At 46.8% G+C, this 23,469-nt stretch overlaps 1 protein-coding gene across 6 annotated transcripts in view; it reads right to left on the bottom strand.

Moving 5' to 3' along the window:
* LOC118506384 (protein TANC2) overlaps nucleotides 1–23,469 on the bottom strand; it is a 109,349-nt gene that overhangs the window by 24,814 nt on the left and 61,066 nt on the right. The gene's annotated exons all lie outside the window — the stretch shown is intronic.

Below are 23,469 nucleotides of genomic sequence, written 5' to 3'. Positions count from 1 at the left end.
CATTGAATTTCAAGCGCAAAACATCACTCAACCGACCGACCGAACCACGCCGGATCGGGAACAATCGATTTTTCAAATTTGCAAATATTAACAACCAATGTCCCGCGGTCAAATGCTGGAACTCCGCATCCTCGAGCCCTCGCCTCTTTTTTTTTTTTCGGTGGAACCTGAAACACACCTGCTGTGTGTTGCCGTGTTTGATTCAGCGGGAGGTCCGCCCTGAGACCAGGGAAGCTCGGGGAGCAGGAGAAAAGGGGCTGCCCGGAAAACGGCGATTTGACAGGGGGACGACCCGGGTCCACGTTGTCCATAGCTAGCGCACCGATTGAACTTTGAGCGAACAGCGCCCGCAAGGGGCTTTGTGCTGCGAATAACCGTTTGCAACAATGTTGGCCATGTTCGCAACGCATTGGTGACATTGTAGAACTTGGTCTGTCAAGTCGCGATCGAACATATCGGGATCAATAGCATGTAGAATTTGTTGGATTCGAACTCATATGACGGGCGTTCTCCGCCCCAAAAAAAAAGCAACTTCGATCCGAAACAGCAATAAATCATCGTACCGTTCCGGAATGACCTGAAGCAGAGAAAGATTAAACGGTCGAGATTTACCTGCCCGGCGCGCAGGGCAGCACGATTTCCTCACGCGAATATTTTGTCAGTTGTTTGTGAATGTAAACAACAGCCTTTTCCTGGCCCGAGATCGATCGGGTTCGAATTGGCCGCAGAAGTGGGTCACTATGGTGGGAACATGTGAGTGAGTACCAGAGCTTCAGGACGAAAGAAAACAAAGACGACTGACTCGAAACAGGAGGGATGGCTCGAGATGGCTCGATCGTACGCCGTACCCGGAGAGTTATTGATCGTTGGGCGCTGTTGACCTTTGCGGGACCAGCGAGAGTGGTTGTTGTTTTGTAAGTGTTGCTCCCCCTGTGACAGGTTCTATCGATCGGTCGGATGCCGTTCGACGATCTTTGAATTCTCACCCGACTTGTGGTTTGATAGAGAACACTGTGAAGTGTATCTCTAACGATCCCTAGAACGCTCCCTTTTTTCCTGATCCCTTCACGGGCTAGACCATGCAAAGGGGTTGGAATTAGGATTTCAATTAGCGGGTGATTAATTTCGGTCACGTTTAGCCGCGTGATTGCTTCGGCCGGGTATGAAGAACGCTCCGTACGTAATAATAACGATATAATGCAACGATATCTATGCGCTAACACGATCTGCGAACTGCCCGGTCGGTCCCATACCATAACTCTCTCAACACAGACAGAGAACGTGCCCAGATGGTCCCCGATCTGGCACCGATACACTTCTCGGTACAAAAATTTGCAACGTTGATCGTCATCCCGGTACCGTTCGTGATGGTTGAAATAGTTCAAGCGGATTCAAATCCAATCTAACACCCGAACAACGTATTCGTAATTGTGCTGATGTCTTTCAGTGGTGTGCGGCTGTGGTGAAAGAACTTTTTCCCCAAATCCGGTTCCATTCTGTGGCGGTAGAGTCTGGGGCGGGTTGGGACGTCGGGACGTGCAAAACATACTGAACATAACTTTGCGCTAATATCGTGACAGTGAAACGTGTTCGGAGCGAGTGAGCAGTCGAGGCCGAAGCCAAGTTAATTCCCTCCGAGAGTTTGATCGCTTGTTTTTCCACATTCAGAGGTCTGTCAGCAGCCGCATTAGACGGGGCCAAAGAAATTGACACGGTCTGTCATCGGAACCATGGAGAACATGAATTCTTATTGCTCGGTATGTTATCTTCAACCTTCACCGGCTCAACAATTGCGCCCAATGGACAACTTTGTTCTGTTGGCTGGTTGGCTGGCACTCACATACTCCCATCGTCCCGTTTGTTTTGGCTTTCTACATAATTTATGATTGTCGCTAGATAGGGATCGAAATAATAAATTGGCACCGAGCGCTAGCGGGATTTCCGCGGCCAACCACAAATCCTTTCACCTTAACGAGCGGAGGTAGCAGTAGTCGGCCGCGGGTTGGCCCGCGCCGGCCCAACGCTAGCCGATTTGGCTAATTTGATTAGGGTGGTGAAAGTCGGCTTCGGCTAGGCCCGGGCTATAAAATTAGTCACAAATCCAAAATAAAACAAAATGAATTAGTTTCCCCACCACCCCATTTCCATCACCAGGACGGTGAGCTATTTTTACGATAGATCATTTTCGTTCGATCACCCAATTAATTATAAGCGGCGCATTTTCCACCGCTGGATGGATGGACAATGCGAACGCGGGCGATGGCGAAAATTGGATTGCCCTAGTCGTAAATAAAGGGAGTCGCGCGCTAGGGGTACTGAGTGGGGTTTTGGGGACCGTTAGACTCATGTGTGTTGTCCCATCCCATCCAAATCCCGGACCGACCGGGTGGGTTGAAGTTTTGGCAAAGGTTTTGTTTTTATAACATTGATTGATGCTGCGATATATGTTGGAAGAGGATCGCAGTTGGTTGTGGTGTGTGTGTGTGTGCTGCAATCTTTCACCCTTAAAACGGACCACCAACCAGCGAAGGCTCGGTGGTGGGAATGGTGCGCCAAAATTTATGAGACCCCGTGTGCCACCCGCGGAAGGACGAGCGACCCAGAGAAACGTCGTGAATGATAGCTATCATTTTTATTCTGATCGATATCTTTTAACAAGCGAACGGTGAGCTTGTTGATGATCTGAGCTTTATCGTTGTGCGGTTTTTTTTTGTTTTGTCGTTGTTTTTGTTTGTTGGCATCATTAGGCAAGGGTTTTATGTTTGCTGATATTTATCAAGGAACGATCAAGCAATGGGGTTGGGTTGAAAAGGAAATGAATTATACGTCCGATGGTTCCTAGAAATGTTCCTTCCACTCTTTGCTCTTGATCGGCACATCCTTTCGTTGTTTCTAAAAAAACAGTGCAATGTGGACAAAAGTGGACCAAATGGGAGACTTTTGAAAAGTTATCTGCATAATCCATCAGCGTCAACCTAAGTCGACACGAGTGATTAAAAAGTAAAGGCAAACTCAAGTGACTGTCCGTAAGGTGCAAACGAAGCGTCGAAGTGCAACCGTCTATCGTCAACTACGATTGAGAGACTCCGGTGTTAGATGCGGTCTTCACACGGCAGGACCGGTGTTCAAATCTCATCTGGGCCGTTTGCTCATTGTGTGAAGACTGACTTTCCAACTATACGGTATCAATAAGTCAAGTAAACCAGAAATGGCAGGCATGACTTAGGAGGTTGTAAGGCCTAGAAAGACTAAAGCAGCTGCCCGCACCAAGAGTAAAGCCCAAGAATTTCGTCAGGTCAAAATAAATATTAATTTTTTATTGATTTTATTTAAAAAAATTATAATAAATTAAGCAATCGCCAGTGCAAAAGATACACGCAATACAAAGTGCCCAATTTATAATTGAATCAAGCTTTATCTAAGCAATATATGTTTGAAGGTCTGTTTCCCCCACGTATCATCATGCTTCAATTACTACTTCATAAAAATTTGGAAACATTGTTCCCTAATTCATCGAGCAACATCGCTACATTTCATGACGAGCTCCATTAACATTTCAATCAGCTGTACAGCTCCTCGTGGACCTTAACTGCCACGAGGTAGATAAAAATCTGAAATTCTAATCCAACCCTGTAGAGCATCACCGTTGAACCTTGAGCGCTTCCCAATGTTCGACTCGGTGCGCGATTGTCCAATTAAAATTTCTCACATATTTTCTACCACCGCGGTTTCTTGGGGCGCGTGGATACTCGTAGGAACCTCGTTGGCCAAAACAACTTCCTCTCCAGCCATCTCACCTTTAGCATAATCGTGCCAGCGTGCCAGTATGTTGTTTTTCTGTTTTTTAGGCTTACCAGAAAATGCTAGTGGTATGCTCTTGAGAGGAAAGCCTTCACGCAGAGAAAGACACCAACTGGTGAGGCCACTTGTCGAGAAATTCATTGCTTTTATCGCCTCTCGAGTGCTTCATCTTGAATCACCGATTATTTTATTTTTTTTTTTGCAGCAAAAGTAACTCGCAAACACGCGCAAATGGGTACAGATTACGGGTTAACCACTTCCCGTGTCTTTGGGCGGTCAAAGGAACGGCTCAAAATTCCTAGAAGTTAACGATTAACCGAAGGAACTAAAACGAATAGAGAGAGAGAGGGAGAGATAGATAGAGCTTAATTAAATTAACCAAAAACCCACCGATCTTAAGATGTTGGTCACACGAAAGAGGTTCAGATTTTTGTGGCTATTTTGTACCCGATTTCTTATGTTCATCTTTAAAGTTTTGCCTTATGTAGGCTATCTGCAAACGCGTCATCTATCCCGCTGAGTTTAAGAGCATTTGTTGCCCGTCCGCTTTCAACACTTTTCTCTCGCGTGAGTTGTCACGAGTCGACGAAATCGCAATGACTAAACAATCGCTTCCCGTTTTGCACCTCAAGCGAGTGGTCGCTAATCTTAATTCATCCATCAAACCAACACCAAACGGCAGATTTATGCTATTTATACTGCTCAAGTCCTCTTAGGCCGTGGTTTGCAGCACCATTGGTCAACTCGATTGGCGGAAGCTGTTACCTTTCTCCCATTGCAATTTGTTTGGGGGGAAAAAAACTTACACTAACGATGCCCGCAGCGAAAAATCCAGCGAACGGGAAAAGGCGCGTCAGTTAGATGATCGCAATTTTATTGGCAATGTTTCTTCGATGGCGTTGATATGCGCTGCTGGTCATCTTTGCACGGTGACATAAGCGGCAGCATTCGTGAAAAATACAATTATAAATCTGTAGCATGATGGAGTCGTATTTCATGCGCTATAGGTTGTTTTCGACTCTAACTTTCTTCGCTTCTGTTCCCGGATTCGAGAACTCACCGTAGCAGGTTTCCTGCTGCTGGTGGCGGGTTTTTAAGGGGGAAAGATTTATGCACGCCCCAGGCAATCGCAAAACAGCAATCAATCAAATTTTCCGCGTGCGAATAGTGTGAAAACTTAGCGCGCGCGATCATTAGTTTTATAAGCTTACAGTTTGTTTACGACGCAACGGCCGTGGATGGCAAACCTGTGCCTGTGCCGAAACAAATCACCTGACAAATAGAACTGCTCTTGCTTTTGCTTACGGGGATAGCCAAACCGAACACAAAACAAATCCAATTACTGATCTACCCCATCTACCATGCTGGGCCGAGCTCGGGTTGATAACAAATGTTTCTGCACCACACGCCGGAAGCGATCACGTGCCAGGACTTCCCCTTTTCTTCTGCTAGTAAAAGTGGATGAAAATAACAGCTTTCTACCGACAGAGTAATTACACTCCTGACGCAAATAGTGCAAACAAAACGGATCAACCATTCTGTCACCTAGGTTTAATGTTACGCTAATGCATCGCACCGGATTAAATATAGCGACATAGACGCCGCAGGCCAGCAAACGCTCAAATTGATCAATGACCACCTGAGCTTGATCGACATGAAAAGCCCTTCGATTCGGACACACGATCGCGTCGGAAAAGGTCAGTTTCGGATGCAATTCACACGTTTCACGCTCGGGGATTCGGACCCCGAAGAGCCTCTCGTCGTGTAATTCGATGACGGCAGTCAATGTCAAGATAGTATTGCTTAACGGCTTCTCGCCAACATTCTTGGCCCCACATCCCCTATGGCAACCAGCCAGCCCGATTTCTTGGCGACCGATCAAGCACGCCGACCAACGTCTTGCCAGCCCAAGGCTACATAGCTCGAGCTCGAGCTCGAGTGTGTGTGTCTGTGGGGAAGCAGTCGAAATTATTATCATATCCGTACACCGTCATCTATCATGCTGGCATCGAACGGCGATCCCACGGTTCCGAACCGGGACTAAACAAACAGACGAAAGCAAGGCCTGCTTGTTGAAGCACTATAAACAAATTTAAAACAATCAATTAGCAAGGACACGCACCGGTATGCCTGTCTTGGATCCTAGCAGCCTAGTGGCCTAGGAAACTGACCTCCACATCCACCATTTCTTGACGAGCGTAATGCCGAGAATTGCGTTCCATCCGTTACACGGTGGAAGTTGATTGATAAACGGTCTGATTGATGATAAAATTTTATTACCATCCCGCAAAAACATTCGAAGGGTGACAGGAGATATGTAGAATGTAGTTTTTGAGATTCCACTCAAATATGCTAAATGCACGGTCAAGCGACGAACCCTTCGAATTGAAGGTTACACTACGCGCGAAAGGAACCAGTGTCCGTTTCCCACGCTTCGGTACACCAGCGTACCGATTGTAAAATGATTCTGCTTGTTTTTATTACAACACTCATTCCAATCGCTTATTGCAGAAGTAATTAAATTGAATGCCATTACCTTAGCTTCCGTTGTTTATTAAACGCATAAATTGCGAATGGGGGTTTTTTACCTCCCGGCACGAGGCCTTGTGTGGCTGTGATTATGGATGGACAACGAACATCCTACGTGAAAAGTGAAACTAATTTCAAGAAAAAAATCCCGAAAGAAAGCACCACACAACAGACTAACCCGTCTCCTAACGAGTGCTGGGCACTAACACTGTTTCTTCTTCCTCACGTACCGACGATATGAGCTCAAAGTCAAGGGCCAGCCTGAATGGTTTGGCTAATAAATTTCCAAGATTTATTTGACAGTACCGCATAAACTTTCGTTTGTTTCGGGCCATAGCCGTTTTGCAGATGCTGCAGCAAAAGCGTTCACTTTTTCGCTTCGCCACGATCAGCCAGCCAGGTAAAAGGGTTTGCCAATCGTTCCTGATGGTGTGGTGTTCTGGTTATGATTCGCTTCTTTTTCTCTCTCTCTCAACTGGTTGTTGTAACTGCCTTCGAGGTGGCCGCTGTTCGACGAACACCGTCTTCTTGTCTGTCTAGCAAGCCAACCATCATTGGAAGTCTTTGCCGGTGTTATTAATTTTACTTACCACATCGTGGCATTTACGACCCATCGGTGGAAGCCAGGTGGAATCGCGTGTTCCATAATTCACACCACCAAAATGGAGTTGCAGAATGAGCGGATTAACAAACGGTCCCATCCGTGGACAAGAAAAAAATTCATGCCGAATGGAGGTTCGACCCATCCTGGATCAGCCAGCCAGCCATGTCGAAAATGTACCGAAACCAATTCATTCGATCGACGTGCCACTGCTATTATTTCCAAACCTTCTACCGGGTGGAACCGAGGCGGAAAAGCTAACCGAGATGTTAGCCGTAAAAGCATCATTTTTCCTTCCATTTTTTTTTGCTCGTCTCTAACGACACTCATTGCTGCACAGGAATGGGAAGGAATTTTGCTGTGCTTGCAACGCCAGCTGCAAACAAATCTACATAAGATTTACAAACTAACAACACAGCCAAACCCCCGTGTGTGTGTGTCTTCGCGCTCCGCAAGCATAACGACCGATGTCGACCGGCTTGCCGGGGAGAAAAACAATGATTCGTGTTTTTCGAAGCGTGAAAATGAATTCCATCGTACCGAGGCGCGATCAGCACACCAGACTCTTGGTAAGCTTCGAACTGTGGCGGGATGAAGAAAATAACTTTTATCATAAACCCGAGAGAGGTTTGGTAGCGGACGGTTCGATGCATTGCCAATTCTACATTGCATTTACAACAGCGCAGCAAGGCAGTGTGGAGGGAGAGTGCAATCATTCGGAGGGTAAACTCGAGATTAACCCTACCCGATACGGAGAAATTGAATGGAACAAACCCTTGTTTTCGCCCGGGCAGTGCCAGGGCTGGAACGGTTGTTGCTATCCAATTTGGAAACCTCCAGCCCTGCGCGATGCATTCGTGGCGAGCATAAACCTTTTAATCAACCTCTCAGAAGTCAGACAACAACGAAAAGTCATCCTTCTGGGGTTTTTTTAGCGACTGAATTGCCCTCCCGAATGGGCAGATATCATCCAAACCAAAGCTCGTCCGAGGTTAAATGTTATGAGAAATTTCGATCTCGATTAGGGCTTCACCGTTTTCAGTGGAATGGAGAGCCATTAATCACCAGCTCGATTGATTGCGAGGGACGCCAAGCTTTAGGAACCTATCACTGTTTTCCGCGCTCGGTTAACGGCTGCAACGGCTGTTGCCCAATCTAATGGCGTTGCACTTATCACGGAAGGGCAATCGGATGGTTCGGACAGAGCCTGGCACGCTGAGAGCGAAGGAAAATAAAGTCATAAAAAGGGTCTTTTAGCTGTTGTGCAATATCAGATCCGTCAAACCGATACGGATGTTGCAATTTAGCTATTTTTTCCTTATAGACAGAGAACAGTGAGGAGTTGATTGGCAACAAAAAGCCAGCAAAATGTTTCCAATTAAATCTTCGTTTAGTGATCGTCCTCTATTGTCACCTCATATTTCTCTTCCCTCATTTATGGATCTAGTAGCCCGTGTCACACAGCCATCACACCGTACGGCACAGTTCAAAGCCAGCTTGAACTTCAAGCCGGCTTGATAATTACTCGTGATAAATACCGGGTTGGCGTTTAACACCAAACCAAGCCGCCAACCGTCAAAACAGATGAAATGTACCGCACACTCCAACCGTAAAAAGTCACACGAAACGGAAAGTGAAATTGTGGAGCAAGCCGCTTTTTTTGCTCTTCAGAGCAATTTGTCTCTAGCAGAAAGGGAAGTGTCTTGTGAAGAAAGCGAATGAAAGAATGACGGGTGACCGTGCGAAATTGGAATCGGGAAGGAAAGTTGGGAAAGTTTGGGTTGGAAAATTTCTTAATCACGCCGATTATTTAACTGTTGGCGCGGTTAGGCACGCTTAAGCTGGTGTAAAATCGGGATCTAAATACTTTTCGCTTTCTAAATCCGTTTAAGCAGTTTAAACTAAAATATGTTTTCGCTTCATATCTCATCGCCAACATCAAAATAGCTAGTGTCAAGTTAGTCGAAAAATGATGTCTTACAATATTCCTTCGTGGGACACATCACGCTTCAAACAAGACAGCGCTATGTAACACTGCACCAACTATCTATTTTTCATCTTAAATCTTTGAAAAATCAACAACGACATAACTTCCACCACCGAGATGCATAAAATATGCGCCTACATTCTTCATAAAGAAATTGAAAGTAAATATTTTCCATATTATCCCTACGACTGCGACGTACGAACGGGTGAACCACGCATAGGCGAAAAAAAAATCAAGAGCCACCACCCCCTTCAAAGACGTTGACGAGTTTGGGCAGAGAAAAATGGAAATTGTAAACAAGCGAACCGTTTATCATAATTTAAATAAAGCACGCAACCCCGTGGTCCCGTCTACAAGTTTCGGAGGCGCCCGAAAAACTGTGGCGGTGGTCCGCCGGTTAGAGCATAAGAAATATGTTTGCTAGCTGCCGTCGATGACTTGCCTGCTACCGTCATCCGTTCGTTGATGGGGTACCGGCCAGTTACGGTCATAAATCAATCCACCCTCAGCTTGAGAGGTTTGGGGTTCGGTCGGGAACCGATGCATCCATCTCGCAGTCTGTCTCTCTCTCGCAGGGCTCGTAATTCGGCGGTTGGTTTTAGGTAATGGGAGATTTGAAACAGCGCAAAACCGTACGCGATCGTCTATTAAAAGTTTTGTAGCGGCAAAGTTTTGTAAAGTGTCCATTCACTGATCAGGCGCCATTTATCTTTCTTTCTTTGATCGTCCTTTGTCCGCACGTGGACTAGGCTTCCGCAAACGTCATCCAGCGCTACCGGATCGCTGGAGCAATCGGGTCTCCGCACGATTTGGCCGCGCCTTACGCACCACACCCTGGGAATGGAAAACCCGGCGGCCACGAGCCCGCATCGATTACCTGGCCGAACGGGAGGGGGTGGATAAGTCGCCGAAACTAATTTTAATCTTGTGAACTCCCCTTGTGAAATGCCTGCTGGGAGGGGCTAAAAGGGTTTGTTGTTTCTTCTATTGTCCATTCTCCTTCTCTCGATGTGGCAAAAAAATTGGGAAAGGCACTCACTATCCCCAGCTAGTTTGACTGACCTACATTCGGCACCCACAAATAATATAGCTTCCAAAGATTTGAATACGATACGTCACCGATACCGTCAATGGGGGTGCCGTGATCGTGGCGAAGAAGCAAAACCATGCCCCTGGTTCATTTTCATACCGATGCTTTACGACGCACCTTGCAACCGACCGTAAATGCCCCGTCATGGTTTGCGCCAATCGCCAATGCCATAAAACCGGCTCGTATTTTTCATTACAACCATAATTTACACTCGAGTTATAAATCACTGTAAATGGCATTCAAAAGCATAAGAGCATAAACGTCACGTCCGCTGGGGTAGATATGAGCGAAGGTGACTCTAATGGAGTGAGTACTGAGCAGTGCAAGGAAAAAGGTGAGAATATGGGGATTATGGTTTGCAAGAACATCCAGCATTTCTACATTTATGTGCTTAGACGTAGATCAGTTCCCACCGGGTCTGTACCGTGATTTCCAAGACAAGAGCCGAACTGACAAACAAACTCACTAATGAAACGGACTAACGCTTGCTAATCGGCTGCACCGAACGCCTGTCGGGCCCAAAAAGTCATGCACAATCGCCCTAACGTTGATCGACGCCTAGTGTGCCACCGATCGGCTCGGGTTGTAACGCCGTCCCCCACTTGAAGGTTGCCGTGGCAGAACCGATTGCAGATCTCGTTACAAGAACGTATTGGTGTGGCGATCGCTAACAGGATCGCGCGGGTGACAGTGGCCACGATCGCACAGACAAGCCGTTCGAACCGTTCCATCGAGCTGCAGAAGGCCATTGTGAGAGTTCCGAGTCGAGTGCTAACTCCCCGGGTTAGGAGTGTTTTTGCGCGCTTTTGAAAGACCACAATGATCTCCCAGAAGATTTCAACCGCTTTTCAATGCCTCCAGCTGCCTCAAGGACCTGGACTTCGGAGGGGGGGCAAGAATCGTGCCCTGACGAGGCGAGCGGCTTTCGTACAACTAGCGTGTCCAATTTGTGACATAAGGGGTGTAGAATGGAATCGATATCGGGTGCTGTAAGGTACCTGGTCGAAGTTGGAAGTTGGAGTTGGAGACTTCTGTTGCTGCAAAACAAAATCGCGCACAGCTCATCGATCATCACGAGGAGGAGAGAAGCAAAAAAAAAGAAGGGCTACATTACAGATTTTCAACCCGTCTAGCTGCAGAGCTGTGTAGAAGTGCATGACCTGCTAGTATAACCTTTCGATGTACATGTTTATTGCTCAGCGCTTCACCAGCCAATAGAAGCGAGAGCACATTCGGCGTACACTGCTGTCACGTAAATAACTAACTTTCTTGCTAGCCGAATACGAATGACTGTTGGTTCCAAGTGCATGCCGCCACTGGAAAGACACATCGATTCCGCGCACCGAATTTAACACGCATTTAATCATGTCAAAACTTTTCGCACCGTAACACGAAGCCCGGGCTTGAGAAATGCCGTACACCCCCGGCGTAACTGCAGTCGAGATTCATTGATAGTCGGTCTAATGGGGCTAGAGCAGGCCTGCTTCATTCAACCAAACTTTTTTCTCCCGTCCAAGAAAACGTGATCGCGCTAGCGTGAGCTGCACGAACCAGCGGACGAATGATGTAACGGTGGGTTGCTGGTGCCCGCCTGTAAACCAGCTGTAAACCAGCTTCGCTTTCGGATCAATCGTCGATGGCGTCGATGGGGATAAGCGCTGCGGAAAATCGAAACCCTAACCGCCACCAACGTCAAACGATCTGTAGGTTAAATTGCAAAAATCGAAGAAAAATGGCCATTTTTCAAAGCGACGCTACAGCTGCAGCGTGAAAATTAGGTTTCTATCATGATCGTGATCGTATCAAACCTGGCAATGGTAGGTAGCTCGGCAAAAGGGGGAAACATTTTAACGGACAGTTGTTTCGCTAGCACCGGGTGCACACTTTTTGATCGACGTACAAAGAGTCATCCTTGCAACAAGGAAACGTTATGCAACTGCGAATAGATGCTTTTGCCTGTGTGTGAGAGTAAATTGTGAATGAATTGCTACTACAGAGCATCAGAGGTGTGAAATCCCTTTCCCATAGCTTCCAAAGCTGTTGTCGAATGGAGGTCGTGTAGTTCCTGCTTTCTACCTGTCAATTACGCACACACACGCACACGTGGTTTTTCGCGTAAAATTCACACCACAGTCAACACGCCTCAACCCTGCTAAGCTTTTATGAATGAAAACCCCCCTTCGAAGGAATCGTAAAAAATGAGCTTATGCATTTGTCAATGGGGCCTTGCGTAGACGAGCGCGAAACAGTTTTGCCAGTTTTGTCCAAGAGTCCGTAACCTGCGCGTGGGTAGACTTTTACGATGACTGGCTCGAAAGACTTGTCCTGTGCGGAGGTTGTCCGAACTGGAGGCAACAGTACGAAATGAACCAGCCAGGATGTTGAATGGTAATTTTTATATTTATTTAGTGTGTGTGTGTGTGTGTTTTTCTTTTCTGCTGCACATTGGTGACCGATGTCCAGACCGGCCGGTCCGGGACGGTTGGAAAGGAAGATAACGCCGCGCTAATAACCGGTAAGTATTGCAATTTATTATTGTACGTTGCGCAATTGACATAAGCACAGAGTGTGGGCGCACACTGACTCCCCCGTACACACGCACACACACATTGAGATTTAATGGTTTTCGGTTGGACAAGGGACAAATTTGTCCACCTCCATCGACAGGAACCGACGTACGTGTTCGGTGATCAGACATTATTTGTTTCAGTTGAAGCGTAGCGTGTTACTCCCAAAAAAGGAGAAAATTATGAGACATTTCGTTGGAAAAAACGAATCTTATTGCGGTTATTTAATTCTCATTTTTAACTCAAATTACTCCTAAAAATTGTTTAAATTAAGACCATGTGTCTCGCACTCTGGAAAAAGCAATCACCAATAACGCCTAATCCTGACAAATTGGTTTACTGCACTGCGATCCTCGGAAAAAGTAAATAGATCGTATCGTAAATACGACAATTGATCGTTGTTGTTATATGCCACAACAAGTTTTCCTTCTTTTCAATTTCCACTTTTTCTACACACCAGGTTGCTGCGTACCAGCATCACTATAGCAACCGCTACGGCTACCAAGCACGGTCGGTAGTTGTCGCCCTAATCAACACTTTATGACACATCAACTGATCGCACCGGTGCCGGTGGACAATTACCCAGGAAATCCAACCCCACAAATCCAGTTTGAAGATCGCTAAAGAGGGTCATCTTAATCTCGACCCATCCGGAGCAGCGAAGTATCGTGCTCATGAGCGTCCAGCATCATTCGCGAATCGCGCACCTACGCAATCGCGTGCACGTACGCCTATCACTAGCGTCAAATCCTTCCAGCCCTGCTGGTTAACAGTCACACACCATGGTGCCGTCGTCATTCGAGCGGAAGAAGCTAGTAAAAATTAAAGATCAACTCGTACTGCGATGGCGTGCCGGCAAACCTCGTCTCGGCAAATCGAACCGTGGAGACATTTTTCCTTCCAGAGAGGTGAGGACGAAAGGGGTGAGAGGCGAGAGGAAGAAAGCGGAACTGAGTATGTGGGATGTGGAATCATAATAAGCTGTGCACCAAACCGATCACTGCACGGCTGCATAAAAGTGGTACCGCTCTGGAGCCGGGGAAAGGATCAGGCAGAAACGGCCAACAGGGTTGCTGCAGAAGCGACAGAGGAAAACATGCCTACGCCCACGGCTGTGGTTGGCATGTGGTTGTACCGGCAGCAAATTGAATTTGCACCAGCCCGCCAGTTCCAGGCACACGGCAATCTCGGAGCTGCGGCCGACCCTTCGCCATGGTCTAACGGGGAGCCCACTTAACTGTGAAGACATAGAGCGTATGGAGGTACACTTGTGAGGAAGATATTAAACCGGAATGTTGTTGCGAAGGATGTGCACTCGTGGCGAAGGCGGCAAAAGGCGGATAAATTCGATGAGAGGAACAGCAGCAAAGAAAAAAAAACGACACCAACAGTCAACAAGAATATCTGCACGATGTTGCACGTCCTACGGCAACGTCATAATCGTCGTAATTGAACGGGCGTTAAAGCTAACGGATGGTACGAAATAAGAGTGTCCCCGGCCCGGCATGTACCGTACGGAAAATCTTATGAATGAAGCATTGGAACGGGGTAGAAATCAATCTCCACGCCACCGGAAGAAGCACTCAAAAATTAACGCCGAATCAACAAGTGCTGCTATCGCATCCGTTCGCCCGTTTGTGACATGTTCGAAAATATTTAAACAGTCCCCACTGGCAACCTGTGAGCGGTTCGTGGGACGATCAAATAAAGTATGACAGCAGCAAGGAAAAAGAGAAATGCCACGGAAATGCGCTTACACATTAAACTACCGGCAGATCTTCATCCAACGCCGCTCGCTATCGAAAATTGAAGCCGGCCGCACGAGAGAGGGGGCGGGGGGGGCGCAAATGGCGCACATAAACAAATTTATTGAGCGATAACTCAATTTTACTATTTGCCATCTGTCAACAGGCACGAACCCCGGCGATCGTGCGGTTGGCGTTGCGTCGGAAGTCAGGTGAGCGCGAGTGAGATCGAGAGACGCGAAAGGGGACAAACAAAATGTCATCAAATTCGAAAGTGATTTTGCTGCCTTGCGTTGTGTGTGAGGCTGCCGGGAGGTATGTCGGGGTCTTTAAATGCAATCATGATATTGTTACGTGTGTACGATGGCGAGCAAACAGAAGGAAGACATACTCAAATTTGTGTATGTGCGCGTTTAGCTACCAAACACTGACCGAACCATGAACTTTGGCGTTAATGTCTTCCGATCTGCTGGCCTTCGATAATGATTAACAGACATTTTGGCTTAAGGAAGCTCTATAGCAGCAAAGGGTAAAACAGTTCGTGGAAGCTATTTAATTTTCATAATCCAGACATCAGAAGCCAGACATGTCAAACACACAGCCCGCAAGGCCTGTAGGGTTTCCTGTGGATATTTGGGTGAATTTGCTTTGACAGTTGATTGTGTTCTTATTATAGTAACTGCAGATGCCAAATTACATTGTGTCCTTCCAAATTACTTAGACGGTTAATATCATCCAACAACATTTATTGATTCTTACAGCAGATATTAGAGACAAGTGTTGATCGATATCTATAACAATATCTGGATTCTAAATGTGGTTGGCAAGCAAGAGTCACAGCAATTTACTCTTAAAATATAATATTTGGACCAAAACAATATTAAGTTTCACTACCACAGACATCACCAGGTGTTAAGGCTTTGGAGCAGTTGGAAGTAGATCCCAAATATGCTTGACATCAACGATTCTGCAATCCATCAAGTTCTTTATGAAAAGGTGAATTACTAAGTAAAATTGTCATATATGGGAAGTTCACCATTCCGCCAGGTATCTCCAGAATGTCAGTCAGCATTATTATTATTTCGATGTTGACTGACGATCACCAAGATTTGGTAGTTTAATCCTATTAGATTTTTTCTAGTGAAGTCATGTTCAATTTCAAATCGATGCCAATTACTCACAATCTATGCTGCTGCTCTGGAAAGACAACAGTGGCACAAGCCTTTAACGGGAATCAGCTTTACTTTAGCGCTAGAGTAGTCGAAAGGTTGACCTCGTAAATGAAATTTTCCATTTTCCATACATTTTCCATCGCCAATTTTTACGCTTAGATAAGATCGCTTAATACTAATCAAATTTTCCTATGTGGCACACAAGTGAAAATGAGTTTGACACCCCTGTTCTAAGCCATCCAACGGTTTAGAAGTTCCTCACACCGAAAGAGGTCAGTAGAACAGTTCCATTGCTTATGCTTCTTGCTAGCCGTATGGTAACAACCGTAAACCTTTCTTTCTTTTTTAGATACAGAACGCGTCATCCAGCAAAACAAGTAAAAGTACCATAAATGTAAGCAAATAACCTACGTGCACGATAACCAGGGCACCAAGCACTAATTGAAGTTGCACAAACACACAACTGGACACAGTTTGCAGTTACCTGCCTGGACAGCTGAAACGTTGTCACGACCTAATACAAGCAAGTACTCTCTGTTCAACTCCTCAACCAGCCACCACTCAACGTCCCATTCACCCGCTCCACCCTAAACGATTAGCCCACCCAACAGATTCCGAACATAAACATTTTCCAATTGAACGATTAATAAAAACAGACCCTAACAGCGGCTACTGCTGCAGATAATTAGTTGATTATTGGGCCCTGATTACGGCCACGACAGTGTCGCTAACTGCTCCGCTTTTATGTGAAACACCCTTTCACGATCGTTGATCGTGCTTGATCGGGGAAGCAAAAAAAATCAGACCAGACCACACCATGGAGGAGATGGATAGCCGTTTTGTTGCTGGTGCTCAACCGATCGTCCAACCGATAGGGCTCGGGGTATCGCGGGAAAAATATGAAGTTTCGCTTTCGCATGCCATCGACTACACCACGCCCCGGATCGTTTAATGAGACACCCCAACTCTAACAATATGCACCCGGTGAAACTATCGCAAAATTAGGATCAATTTCCGTTTTCGTGACACAATGATTTACAAAAACTCCCACTCTGTTTCTCCGATGGGGACATAGCACAGTAGGGTTGTTTTGCCCTTTTCTGCTTACCCTGTGTACCGTTCGATTACTTTCGATCGATTGTTGTTATAAGCCGATTGGAGAAAACTCGATAAGAGTACCGCTCGTACGCGAGTGCTGAAGGATCGAACTCTGTTCCGGGATTGAACAAACGATCGCGGGGCTCCGATAAACCCTATCGCTCGTGTTGATCTACGATCGCTGACGCTTTAACATGCTCCTTCGGGCAGATCAGCTGTTTTCCGAAGATGGCGTTCGAGGTGATTTCCATTTCGGGGTCGATCCTTATCCCAGTCCCAGGCTACCTCCACTGTCACATGCCGTTATCGCTCGGCCACGCAAAAAAAAAGCCATGGCGTCGAGGCAAATTAAATTGTAAAACATTGTGTCACCACATTAAATGGTCGATCGTTCGTCGCTCTCCTGGGTTAAGGTTTGACGGTGAAACATCAACCGATTCGACGCTCGCGTGTGTTTGATTACTGTCCAGGCCGGTTACCAAGTCAGTTCCAGGCGGTAGGAAGAAGCGACGGGTTCGAACCCGTTTGATACGCGCCGAGATCACGATCGCAGGTTAATAGCCGGGCTTATCTTGCCCGCAACATCCACCGGCCAATCCGTCCGACTTGATGGCCATCAAAATGGGCACCTTCTTCTACCCCTGGAAATGCCACTTGTCACGTGTGGAGGGCGACCCTCTTCTGCGTATGCAGAATTGCTGGCAATAATGGGCAGCTGGTGCGTTAATTTCTCACCGCGCACGGTGGCGGTTGCGATTTGGTTTTATTAGCACCATAAAGTCAGCATCAACATGGCGACGGTTCGGCGGTGATAGCGGTCCCCGGATTGGACAGGTTTTTGAGTTGAGCGAGCTGGTACAAATGTCGTCGCAAGTGCGCACTAAAAACTGAAGGCATCAAACTGATACAATTTACTTCAATTGGACGCCATTAAAGGCCACACCACGTACCAGGAGTTATGAAAGGTTATGCGAAGCTTTACATGAAATACTCAGAAGCCTGTAAAGCTGCTCACTGTGCCAATTTCTTATCATTAAACTAATTGATGTTTAATGTTTTAAGGAAAAAAAGTCGCATGCCGTCCCTATACGATGAAAGTAACTTGTTTCATTTAATATTCACGTTCAGCGCCATGTTCGCGACAGTGATGATGTTGTTGGAAATTATTACTCACCGGCTGGCTGGTGAAGGTGCGCTGTGCGTGTCGGCTGTAGATAAGATAAGTTAAGGTGTCCAATCTGGAATATCCGACACCATATCACGCACCTCCGGGTTGCGCACCTTTCGACCCTGAACCCTACACTTTCTCTCTCTCTCTCTCTCCGTCTTTCAAACATTAAAAAACGAAGCAATATGATCGCAGGAGTAAGAAACCCTGACGTTTCTAATTCGACTCGGTTAACGGACCCATTCACACCAGTTGTGCGTCAATTGCAGCGACCAACGGAGGTGTCTGGAACCGGGGCCAAGCGCGCCCAGCATCGCAGAGCATCAGCGGACGATATCAACTGCAAGATAGTGCTCACCCAAGCAATGGCGAAGATATTGAAAATTTGCATATAAATTTCCCTTTAATTAACTACCTGCCACGCGAAGCTCGAACGATGACGCCAATGTCGGGAGGGCGCCATTCCCGAGCTCGCCTAATGGAAACTAAGGCGGGTAAGGCGCGAACGAACGGCGAAGAAAGAAAGATGGGAGGTTACGGCGTCAGCTGAAACGGGAAGTGAGCTGCAAAAAACAGACATACCGCTGTGTACGTACGCAAAGTACGTCAAGATGGATGGTGATGAATTTTCTGCATTCTAATATTTTAGACCCTTAACGTTTCCCAAGCGGTCGTCGATGTGCCTCTCCAGTGTCGAGAGAGACTCCACGGGTGTTGGCATTCCACGAGGCACCGATGCTTGCAGGCTGAGAATCGCTAGCCATTACCGCGATTTGCATCTTGTCTCCTGATAGGATCGGGGCTAGAAAGGTGAACGTACCAGGCCAACAACTGAGGATGGAGTACGCTTAGTTGTTCCCGTAGCGAAGGTGCAGCGAATCGCGCATTGGTAGCGCCATCAAGGGGAAGATGCTTGCACACGCTTCACGCTAGACGGGGCCTTTGTCAGACCGCGATGCCCATGGCGATCTGATGCTGCGTACCTTGTTCCGTTTGGTGATGTGACACTTTCGCGACTCTTGAAAGATTCTTGCAAGCGAGCGAGTGTAAAGTGAATTCATATAAGATCCTTATCGATCGAAACATACTTCACTGATGGTGCTACTAATGGTGCCTGCTTTCATAATCGTTAGTGTGAGCGGCTGTGCAGACTTGCATCAGACTGTAAAACCGTTCTGACACTCTCAGCCAGCACGTAAAACGTTAATTAATTATGGGCCGTTTAATGTACTGGCGTCTTCATTAGCTTGCGACATTGCCCGGCCAGGGACATCATTTTCGTACAGAGCCTCCAACTAAACCTCCCAGACCGTAGATAAATTACTCATTAAATTATCATCACCTGCCATTCACCGATGGCTCACAGCATCGTCGAATCCCGCACACGCACATAAACCATTCAGACCAAGGTGGTGGTTGGAACGGTTCAGAACCCACCGGTTCTCTCTCTCTCTCTCTCCGGCTCGATCAAAAACGCGCACAAACTTACCTGCAAGGAAAAGATAAAATGAAACATTTCATTAGACTTTTATCGATTAATCAACTCAGCCAGATTGCAAAATCTGTCGGACAAAGGCGGAAAGATATTTGCTTCCCCCGATCCATCCTCCTCAGCCTATCGTCCCTCGGTAACCTGTTCCATCCGAGTTGCGAGCTTACGTTCCAGGGACTCGTCTAATCGTGGCGGGCCACGGGACGGAAATCAAATACCACCACAGAGCAAGTGCTCGGAACACTTGTCATTCCTTTCGCATTCAACTGACCGGGACGCTAATGGATGTTGATTCGTTTCGTTTGATGGATCTGACGGTAGGAAACCACGATCACGGGCCAGAGCGTGCCGAGCGTTTGATGCACTTTGATCTATTGCATTGCCCATTCATTTGCAACTTCGTGGCACGAAGTTTGCTCAGCAAAAGTACGACTAAATTCCAATCACCTATCAACCAATCGCGTTCGCACCTGACCGCTCTTTCAATGCTACCGATACGTTCAAGCGCAGGCGTTGTAACATGGTAATTTAGTTCAAGGACAGGTGTAAGTCAACGTCAGAAAACAAGTCAGAGACTGAGCAAAACTGGGCAGCTTTGAACGGTCGGGTTTGCATTGCTCTTCTCGTGACGTTCTCTTGTCTTGAGACTTTATCAAAAAACCTTGGATAATAGCGCGTGTTTCTTTAATTGATCCCAGATTCACTTGGACCTCAAAACACGATCAAAAAGCCTGTAACGAACACTCACACCGGCTACACAATAAAACAGTTGTTGCTGAAGTCGTCCAGCACGATGTGAAGCATGGGATTTTACATCATTACAAGCGCAGCTTGATGCTATCCGAATCGCAAAACAGATGCATACAGGCGCTGATGGGTGTAATTAGCGATCATAAACTGTACAGCGCAGTAGCGAAAGAAAGACGATCATCTGATCCACGCTCCAAACCGAGCCAACCGAGAAATTGTTGTTAACTCGATAAATCTAGGGCTCGTTGCACGGGAAGCGACGAGCTGGTATTCAAATTGGGTGGCTAAATGGCTGCATTTAGTAGCTAATTAACGCTAAATATGGCTTCTGCAAATACAAGTACTACCCCTACGTCATAATACGTCATAATATCCCAAAAAAAATCCCTAAAATTGGAGTACTTCAGAAATTGAAAAAAACAATCTTCTTTCTCTCCTACTTATGATCTTCTCGGGAATCTCGTTACCGGTAACTGTTGCTCGTTACGTACGCTGCTTGTACTTCACAACATTTCTCCTGTTACTTTGAAGCATCATCACAGCAAACGATTAAGACAAAGTTGCTCGATCACCCTTCACAGCTCGCAAGAGTTCGCGCGAGTGCACCGTTCCATGGAGCGCCTAAAACCGTGCGCCTAAACTCATCTTGTGAATCTGTGCGCTCGAGTAAAAAACAACAGATCACTTACTTTCACACGCATACGCAGGGTTATTATCGGTTGTGGAGGTAAGCTCATCTTCGACACACTTAAGCCCTATTCATGTGCTCCGGAGCATCTTCCTTCAACTACGCTGACGTACAAAGAGTGCAAAAATGTGCGGAAAATAGAAATGGAAACGTGAAAAGAAGGGCAGACGTACGTGCGTGTCTTAAATAGTATTCCAAGTTTAGTTTTATATATAAATATTCACTAAAACTCCATACTAAATGATTTATAAAATTTTAAATAATACTTCCTTATCACATTTTCCACTGATTTCCACAATTCCTTAACGCCCTCCTGACCCTATGACACACATTTTTCCCCAGCGAAAAGGAATCGCCAAGAATGGCCACTCACATCACTCTCTGCCCCTCGTGACAGCAAATTGGTCCATTGGCGTTGGCTCAATCGTCCGTCCCGGGGCCAAGAGTAGCCGCCAACCCATTTCCCTGAAAATTCAGCAACAGAAACAACAACAAACAACCGACCGGCCACAAGAAGACAAAATTGCTGAAGAAAGCGATTCGGAGAACCATCGGGTACCAACGCTGGGCAACGATCGCAAAGAACTACCCAGCCTCCGAACGACGATCGCTCAAGAAACCATGCGTGGTTGAGCCCGTGGAGTGGGATTTTTAAAATTTCGTCGTCATGTTTAGCGTAGCGATATTTCAAGACGATCTCCGGTAACGCTGCTACGCCAGGCTTGTCCATGTTTTCCAACGGATCCCCCCCCCCCAATATCCCAATAGCCCCAACAACGAGCCCCGCGTGTTTGAATTTCGAGTGTGTACACTCGGGTGCAAGGGGTTTGTTTGTGCCTGCAACTTTCGATGCTCGGCTTTTATTTATTCTTTCCAACACCGCAACACCCAAACCATCCCGAAGCCCACTCTGGGCTCTCCGCAAGCGACGGGATGGCTTTGACCTCCCTATCTACTGCAGCAAGCAAATTTCACGTCTCTTTTGATTTCAATTTGTAGTGCCCCTCGGTCCAGCACACACTGGCCAGCCTCTCCACAGACACTCCAATATTCGCGCGCGCGTCTTAATGCTTTCACCCTCGACTCGAAAGCTCCTGCCACGATTCGTCGGGTCCGCGCGATATGCATTTCTTAATTTATTTTCCTGTCCTCGTTTTTTTTTTTGCGCGAAACAACGGCCAGCAAACTGGTGGTGTGTTCCGCACACTTCCCGGGCACTATAATTATGAGCCATTCCCCGGGGTCCGGGGGATGCCCTGTGTGCCCTCCTGTGCGCCGTGATGGTATCAATCGCAAATGACCTATCCGTCGATGAACGGCATGCATAATGGCTTAACATGTTCACCCAGGCACGTCTGTGCACAAAACGTTCTGTCCGTCGGGACGGAACCGTTCTTTCGCTTGGTAAGCGTTTCGGACCGGTTCCCACCTCTGTGAGATGGAATCCCGTTCCGGTGCAGTGTGTCACTTATCCGTGCGGGCAAATCACAATCAGGCGCGAGGTGGGAGTTGATGAACTTCTCACGAAAAAACACCCCCGCGTCCAACCGCGGTAGAATTGGACCGTGGCGTTGGAAAATTTATCGAGCTAAATATATTTTTCTCGTGCCATGGCCTGTCACTGGTGGCGGAAGAAAGTTATTGGTTACGCAGCGCAGCGCAAGAACCGACAATAAATCGCACGGCACTATAATTTTAACCGTATAATGCACACAAATGATCGTACTTTCTTCGGGAACAGCATCCAAAGGCTCCTTCAAAGCGAGCGAGGGGGTCTATGTGGCAAGGTCTTCTTCTTCCTCTTCTTTGCTTCTTGTGACTTGATTTTACCCTAGCAGAATAGTCAGTCCTGCGTACGGAGAGGCGATCTGGATGAGATTTGAACCCTGGTTCTGCCGTGTGAAGACCGGCGCCGAAGATCGCCTCCTCCACCGGACCGACCCAAGCTGGCAAAGTCTACAGAACAGTAAATCTCTCCAAAGTGAACAACAGAACTCAGGCACCGAAACATGGCGATAGCTCATTTATTTCGTTTTAGCTACATTATCAGCAGTTGTTATCTTTTAAATGAAAAGGGGACTCATTTCGTCAACTCATAAACACCCCGTAAACACCAAAACAATAGGATGAACCTCAACGTGCCTCTCTAACGTTACGACCCAGATCGGAGATACATCGAGCTTATCCCATGCACCGTTTAATGAAGCAAAGCCCTTTAACTGCCAACCGCAGCAAACACTTCCAACAACTATGCGTCATTCTATCACTTCTTGCCCGCTTTGCTGAGATTAAGCCCACCACGAAAAGGGGGAAGAAATCATTCACCATTTTCCTTTTCACATCATTCCTTCAACTGGGCCATCAAATGGGGTAAAGGATGATAAAATTAATTCTCAAGGCTTTTCCTAGCTATCACCATTGCAGGCAGACACTCACCAGCCGCTCCCGGGGAATGATAATCCCGTGAACCTGAAGCCTCACCGAGGCTTAATGCTGCCAGTTATGGCGTGTATAACCTTGGAGAAAGGAATGGAAGTTGCTGCCGTGGTGGTGTGTCTCTCGTTGCGCTTCCTGTGTAGCGCACAATGTGCCGTCGGACAATGTTGCTAATCTTACTACATTGAAAGGGTTCGGTGCTGTTTGATGGAAGACATGTGTGATACATTGTGTGGCGTGAGCAGTATGCGTTGGCATTGAATGTCACATACGGCTAGGTCATATGACGTTACACGTCAGTCTGATATTCAATTTAAATATTTAAAAAAAAACCTTCTGCATCTA

This window comes from Anopheles stephensi, chromosome 2, assembly GCF_013141755.1.
Source record: "Anopheles stephensi strain Indian chromosome 2, UCI_ANSTEP_V1.0, whole genome shotgun sequence".
In the NCBI taxonomy this organism is placed as follows: domain Eukaryota; kingdom Metazoa; phylum Arthropoda; class Insecta; order Diptera; family Culicidae; genus Anopheles; species Anopheles stephensi.
The sequence above is the reverse complement of the archived record's forward strand: the minus strand, read 5'-3'. Positions and strand labels throughout refer to the sequence as shown.